This window comes from Mugil cephalus, chromosome 5 (genome assembly GCF_022458985.1).
Source record: "Mugil cephalus isolate CIBA_MC_2020 chromosome 5, CIBA_Mcephalus_1.1, whole genome shotgun sequence".
In the NCBI taxonomy this organism is placed as follows: domain Eukaryota; kingdom Metazoa; phylum Chordata; class Actinopteri; order Mugiliformes; family Mugilidae; genus Mugil; species Mugil cephalus.
Genome location: NC_061774.1, coordinates 8,801,877 through 8,809,786, shown reverse-complemented (window position 1 = coordinate 8,809,786; position 7,910 = coordinate 8,801,877).

The window sequence follows — 7,910 nt, the reverse complement described above, 5'->3', positions numbered from 1 at the left end:
CTTTGTTTTGTTCTTTTTTTATTTTGGTTTTAACTGCTTTACCCTTGTGCAGAGATTTTATTTTTTTTTTTAGAACAAGGTTGCCAATGGTTACAGATGACCATTGCAGCAGAGCAGCAACTACACAAACATTTTGTTTCTGTGCTACAGCAACGACAGGCATATGTAAGTGCGGGGAGTACAGAAGTACGCGAGAACCCTACAGGTTTATGGGGGGGAGATTAATGGTGCGGTAGCTGACTTCCTTTTAAGTTCCGCAGAGGACTGACCTGTCAGCGTTGTCTGCTCCTCTGTGACACATCATCAGAGTGCAACACCTATTTTCTTCCCTTACAGCTAGCCCGCTGAGCTGTTGTAGCGCCGTTAAACCTTTAGTGACACCGTTTTACACGTATCAGGGAGGCATAAAACGTTCGACTTGTGCACAGATTGATATTCACTTTCTGCCCGTCTCATTGCTTCCTCCGTGTGATTTACAGACCGAGTCATGTCATCCGCGGCCTTAGCACTAGCCTAACCTCTGACCGCACTTAACCTCAGAGCTCCCAGGAGAACGCAGCATCGTGATCAGCCGCAGTTGGGCTTTCAAAAACAAACCCCTGCACGATGAAATGAGCCATGAACCCTGTGCAAAACTCTGAAGTCACTGCACCGGTCTTGCTTTGAGCGGAAACCAACTTGCATTCAGAATTGCCCACGCAGCATAAACATTTGGCATTTTCACAAATAACACGGAGACATTCTTCGGCGGCATCACAAGCTCATTTTCACTTCAGCCAGATGGCAGGTGGCTAATCTGGATGGGAAAGTTACTGTCATCAATCAATAGAGAGTAAACACAAATGCACCAGAGTTCCTCATAAAAATGAGAAAACTCGAGGCAGGGTATCAATTATTTATTTATTTATTTTTTTCTTTGAGGTTTATAAATACACACAGCTTGGCTTTGTAAGATGCTTCGTCAAGATACTTACTCCTCTTTAATGTCAAGGTCACAGGTCACATCCCAGCCTAGTCTTCGCTTTATTAAACTACAACTGAACTTTAATTGACACCAAGATTCACACAAATGAGGACTGATCTTATCTTGCTAATGCAATTTGAATTATCTACACATTGTTTTATTAACTACACACGTATTATTAACTGATGTGTGTTCAGATTACAGAATGATTAAGATTAGGTTATTAAAAGACATTATATATGCTGCAGAAAGATTACTTTAATCTTATCTAGCCACCAAAGAATGCAAAGATATCCAAATTTTCAGTTTGTCTCTCTGATCTATTGTAGTCAGTATTATCAGAGGCTTTTACAGCGCTGGGATGGATTGCTAGATAATTATCATCAGTACAGTATGTCTGTTCCTTCCTGTCTTCTCTCCCATATTCAGATTGTGGTTATGTAATCACAGCATGCCCGGTCTGTGGAGGCTGACAGCGTTGGATGTCAGGCTCCAGATAGAGATCTCTTTTATAAATCTGAAAGCCTCAGCGAGTTATCACAAGCAGTCCACACCTTCTAAATGGAGTATTTCCGCAGCTGCAGGTGTGAGGAGGGTGCGGGTATATGCAATATTAGACGCTTGTTTTTTGATAGCTTAATAATACGAGGGCAATGTTAGCCGAGCGTCATGGAGGTTTAATAGATGGGGGAGGAAAGGTCAAGGGCAATGGGTCAAGTCATGCCTCCTGACGGTAAAAGAGAAGATTAGGAGGAGGGCGCAGTCTCCTGTTAGTGTTCTGTGAGAATAATTTTTGAATGGCAATGTCTCAGGAGGGAAAGAACTTTAAAAGTTCTTTCTTCTGGACAGCTGTGTTGGATATCTTTGGCGGGGACAATGTGTTTGATTCTAAAGTGCTTTTCACTTCCCTCGGAGTCAAATGAATGGTGACACAGGAGAAATGAAAAGAGTGCGCATGAAAGGAATGCTTAAAACCTTGTCGTCTGCAGTTAACCTGAGATGGACTGAAGCCGGACTGCTCTTACAGCCGAGCTCTGCGTGTGCAGGAATCCCAATGTCCATGTGTCTCCCTTCACATATGTATGTTCCTTTCAACAACTTTTTTTTTTTTCTGACTGAAAACTTGCTATCTGCATTTTAACTGAACAAATTCAATCAGCAATCATTTGCTGGGAATTCATATCTGACTCTTGATCAGGGCTATTGTGAAGTGATTTATTCAAAAGTCTGCCAAGCCTTGAGCAGCTGCAGTAATCTGTCTAAGAGGAAAGTCAAAGTCAAAGTCTTTTTACCCTAAAAACTTGCTTTTATGCTTGAACATAGAAGAAACAGAAAACCAACCAACAACAACAACAAAAATCCTGGTCAGTCAGCTAGATTGCAGTGTTAATGCCTCCTATCTTGCGACTAATCTCTCTCTTTACACAAGTCTTTGCAATGGGAAAATTGCCTGAAGTCCAGTTTCTCTTAGCAGCTTCACATCTCCTCTATTGATTCAGTGTGCCAGTCCTCCTCCTCCTCCTCCTCCTCCTCCTCCTCCTCAGTCACATCCCATCATCTCATTTTTGCACCAACGTCCTGATTTTGCTCGGCCCCTATTTCCTTTTTGGTGCATTATGAGTGTGCTGCCGGCCAACCACATGGTGTATTAGTGCTTTCACAAAGTGGCTCTAGAGGTTAGCCCTCACAAGTGGAAACGCTCCCTGTAGAGTTACAGCCTATCAGGCTGATCCATTTCACACTGAACAGTCATTAACCAGCCCTGTGTGATAAGAGACAAGAGCAAGTAAAGGCTCTTTAGGACTAAATGGCTACAGGGTGAAGATTCAAGTCCGGACTCAGTTCATTTTAAGTGGGAAGATGATAAGGGTGCAGGACAACTGACTTGAAACACAAATGAATATTTAGCTGTTTTTTTCTTCAGCAGGGACCTGGAACACATCACCACCTCTTTAATTTGACTTTACTGAAATGTATTTTTACACAAAATATTTAAATAAATGTTTCTGCTTGTCTTTTCTTAGTCACCGATCAGAAAGATACTACTGCAGGGAGATGATAAGGGGACAGAGGTTCACGCTGCAACGGTCCCACGAGACTCATGTCAAAACATACTCGCTTGCATTCTGTCATTGTTATGTCAGCATTAAAAACCTATCTGGTGGGCACAAAAGAGCCTGTGCCTGATGACAACAAAAATACTGTGGATATAAATACATCAAGGAGGGAGATGGAATTAATTATGGCCCCTGTGACATGTTGGTGAATTTTGTCTTGCTTTCCTGGGCTGCATTTTATATACACTGCTGCCCTCTGCTGAGCAAAACGAGGAACTGATTCATGTTGAAACAATGAAAACACACTGAGAGAAACGTGACTTTTTTTGTGAATTATTTAAAACAAAATCGGAGAACTCCTACGTGTGTCTTATTGCGAAGCCATTGAAATGCAGTCAAAATTTAACATCCGATGAAGATGTCTTACGTTAGCAGGAGATTATGCATGCATAGTTAGAACACAGAGTTCACAAGGTGCTCCACTCACACCACTCAACTGTCATGTGTCGCTTGGATCAAAACAGACAGTACGGCGTGCTCCACTTAGGTTGGGTGAAAGCTTTCATGATGCAGTTGAGTTTCTATTTGAGGAATGTTAAGTGTCAAGTGAAGTTTGAAATGTTTAATTACAGCACTCCTCAGGCTGAGTTTGAACAGTGTGTGCTAAAAATATTGTGAATGTGGTGCCACAGCATGGCACCTCCTCTCCTCTCCTCTCCTCTCCTCTCCTCTCCTCTCCTCTCCTCTCCTCTCCTCTCCTCTCCTCTCCTCTCCTCTCCTCTCCTCTCCTCTCCTCTCCTCTCCGCAAGTATGCTGCACTAACCTTAAAATCCCATGCTCCCCAGTGGGACCTAAACTCCACACCAGATAGTCTTGCTCTTGGTTAAGAACAGAGAACGCAGGGCTTTTTGATGTAGCAAATGCAATCCAGCAAAGGGCATTGAGACACACCCCTCTGGCCACTGAGAGGTTCAAGCTATTTTCTTTGCATCATTCAGACCTTGAGGCTCCCCAGACCAATAAAAGTCTAACGCAGACTAATCCATCGGTGCCCAAATGGCCATCTTATAGGGCTAACTGGACGAAAGGTCAGTGGATTCAGACACAGACATTTAACTGTTTGCAAGCAGGCCAGAGTAAGAGTTTGTGCCGAGATTAGTCGCGTCTAAGACAGCATCCTCTTTTCTGGCTGGGCCGGGGTTTACAATGGGATGCTGAGGAACGGGGGCGTGGGGAGAGGAAGATCAGCTTAACCGTCCTGCCTCTTATCTTCTCTTACTAACCTACATTAAATTAGATGAGCACAGAACCAACTCTTGATATGTGTGAAAACCCTGGGAGATTACACAGTGGCAATTAATAGGAGTAGCTAAGATTACAAAATGCTTGAATCTGTGGGTGTGTGTAACCCTACAGTTCACAGGAGGTCTTCGGCTGGACATGCCCCCCCACTGTCTTTGCACCCTTCTGAGAAATGTCTTGTCAAACTTCCCGTTTGAGAGGTTTCTTGGTATTTATTTTGGCTACAAATGAACGCAATGTCATATTCGTTAGATAACTTGATGTAAATTGCAGGATTAAACCAAAGGAAGCAAAGGACAAGCACCGTGTAGCAGAGTGCATGTTTGGCCTATAAGAAAACTGTTGCATTTAAAATAGTAAAAAGTAACATAAGAACATCTTTTGTGCACAACGGATTGTGTGTTTTCCTGCTTTCATCCTGCATTTTGGAACACATGTTGTGTGGGATCTTTCATCACAACAGAAGTAAGGTTTATAACTGAAACATGAGGTAACCGGTGACAGCTCAAGATCAGTCGCATTGATCATGACAGGGAATCGTTTACATCATTTATTGGCTATTTGAGCAAGGATCCTCATCACTAATCCTCACCAGATGAGTAAATACTATTGTAAATTGTGTAATAAATTACACAGTAATGCAAATCTAAACATGAAGGCAGACTTGCATATGCTCGAAAAGGCAATTGCAATAGTACAGGAAGCCCCCATAATGAAGACTACTTAATTCTGTCTGAATCCAGATGTAATGGATGTGATCACAGACCGGCAGGGAGTCAACAGTGAGACATCAACACTTTCATGTCATCCCTTTCTCACTGTGATCCAACATTTCGTCAGCTGTGCCCTCAAAACACTCTTTTCACCTCAGATCCACTCTGCACCTCTGAGCTAGTGTGTGCATGGGAGCGGATCAGAGTATTAACCGTGGGCTACGGCTCGAGCGCTCGAGCTCCCTCTAGTGGACAAGACGTGTCACTGCGACGAGGCAAACGTGATCACAACTAATCCCATTTAGTCCTAAAATGGTATTGTTCAAGGTATAAGCGATGCGTTGAATTAAGTGTAACCTAACGAATGGGGTTATTTTAAACTTTTCATTTGTATTTCTTTTTTTCTACAAAAATAAGCAACATTTACAACAGCAACATGTCTCTCTCTCTCTCTATCATCCTTTCTGAGCCTGGGATTAAGACATAAGACAATGTTTATTTATCCCACGTATGAGAAATCACCTTGTCACAGTAGCACAGAATTAGGTATGAATATATACAAAAAAAACAAACAAACAAAAAAAAAAAAACAATAAAAGACAGTGTCAAATTACAGGAATATATACGAATGTACAAAATATACAGCACTCTGACAGTCAGTATACACAGTGTGGGCAGGAAATTTCAAAAAATGCTAAAAAAAAATGGAATATAATATAAATTGCTAGGATCAGTGAATGTGAACATTTAGGCAATTAGTGCAAGATAGGCAGCTCAAAAAAGCGGGCAATTGTGCAAAAGGATCTGTAAAAAGGACAAATCAGGTCACAAATACAGTTCCAGTTATGAGTTATTAACAACAAGGCTTAGAATATGGAGAGCAGTAGTTATGACTTCTAATTGAAGGTAAAAAAAAAGGGGGCAAAACTAGTTCACACTGGTAACTTCTTTTATTTATTTTGCTCACATTAGGACCTTTCGTCTTTGACTACGTGACTGATACTCAGCGTGAGGGGAAAACAACAAGTTTGGATTTGGCAGTTTGCTTTTTTAAGGAATTAAGTCAGATGCTTAACATCTTAGGAAGCAACACCTGGCCCTCTCTGCTCATCAGACCGCATCCTTAATTACATAATGGGATGAATTAATTGACTCCATTAATCCAGGTGACCATCTGTTGCCCAGTCTCAGCCCAGACAGCGGCCTGTGATAGTGTAAGCTCAGTCCTCATCCAACCTTTCGTGCCAAGCATCATGGCCGCGCTATTACAGTCTGTAGCGGTCCTGCTTCCTCCTTTAAATCATGCAGCGGGCCACTTGACATCCTTTAATTTTTCTTTCTTTTGGCTTGATTTGAAGGAAACTGAAGGGGTAAAAATGTGTTTTTCAAGGGCTTATTTTGACATAGATGTCAGAAAGAGAGTGTACATATGTACACCCCCATACGAATTTCTTATTGCAGCTCAGCTGTCACACGGTGAAAGACGAGGAACAAAGCCGCAACTCCGTGTCATGTCATTTCTGAATAGACAAAGCAGCGACTTTTTTCTGGAAACTCTTTATTTCTCTGTCTCTCTTCTACCTCTCCCTCCTCTTTCCCTCACTCCAGGGGCCTCAATCTGCTATAAACTTTAATACATAGTGTTCAGGTGCTGCTTAGAGCCCTGCACACACACTCAGCAAGCTGGGAACAAAGGCCTACCTCCACCCTCTCTAGCCTTTTAACTTGAAATCAGCCACCTTATCACTTGCTAGCAAAGGCACACTGGATTTAAATGAAGAATCTTTTCTTTTTTGTTCTTTTTCTTTTCCCGGTGAATCGGCCCCGATAGTAGCAAGGGTTCATAGGTTTTTGCTGCAGAAAAGTCCACTGGTGGAGAAAAACAAGATGCAGCACTCTAATAGCAGGAGAGGAGAAGAGGCAACTTGAAAAGAGGCAACTCGCCAGTAACACTTTCATGCGAGTCCCTAATGATACCAGTCTGCAGAGAAAGGATTAGTGAGGACTTGGTGTAAATATAACACACTTCCTGTTTACTCTGAGGAGAGGATGCTTTACACTGCTTGATAATCAAGTTATTTATTTATTTATTTTTTAATGTATGAGAACGGACGCGAAATGACTGTATGCATAGATGCAGTTGTTTCACGGCAGTTTTTTTTCTCCAAATGAATCATTTCAGTGATGTGAAGTTTATATATATATGAATCAATGAATCATATCTGAATTATGGTCAAAGGTTGTGACATCTAATTTAGGGCCCATTGAATAACCAAAACTCTCTGCTTGTGAATTGAAATCTCAGATCAGTGGCAGATAGTTTTGTATCTTGTCCAGCAGAGGGCAACACACAGCTTCTCTGAGAGTCTATGTGGGAGAAGTGGCCCCAGCTGGCACACTGTTTTCAGTTTAAGATATTAATAATTGCGTCTTAATAACACCAGCATATTTACCTAAGATTAGAAAGGAACATGTGAGGACTATGTTCCTATAATATGTCAATCCCTTTCTGCCCAAAGTGCCACAGTACTTCTTATTTTGTACCAATGAGGACGGGGTTTTATGGGAACTAGTTAATGAAATTAGTGATTTGGTGGTTTATTTGATTGCTGCTAAGGCAGGCAACTTATGGCACTAAACCAGTGTGCATTACTAAGCTGTGCCGATTTATTTAATTATTTATTTATTCATTCAATTTGCACTAAATAAATCCTTTTCTTTAAAAGAAATGGGCCATAATGAGCAGGAGGCATATAAATCTCTAAAGAGGAGGGAGAATAGAGATGCGATGAGATGGGAGAAGCGAGGAGAGAGAAGAGAGGCTTCATGGTTTGTGCCAGATTTGTGGTGCAGGCAGAGGGAAAGAGGGAATGA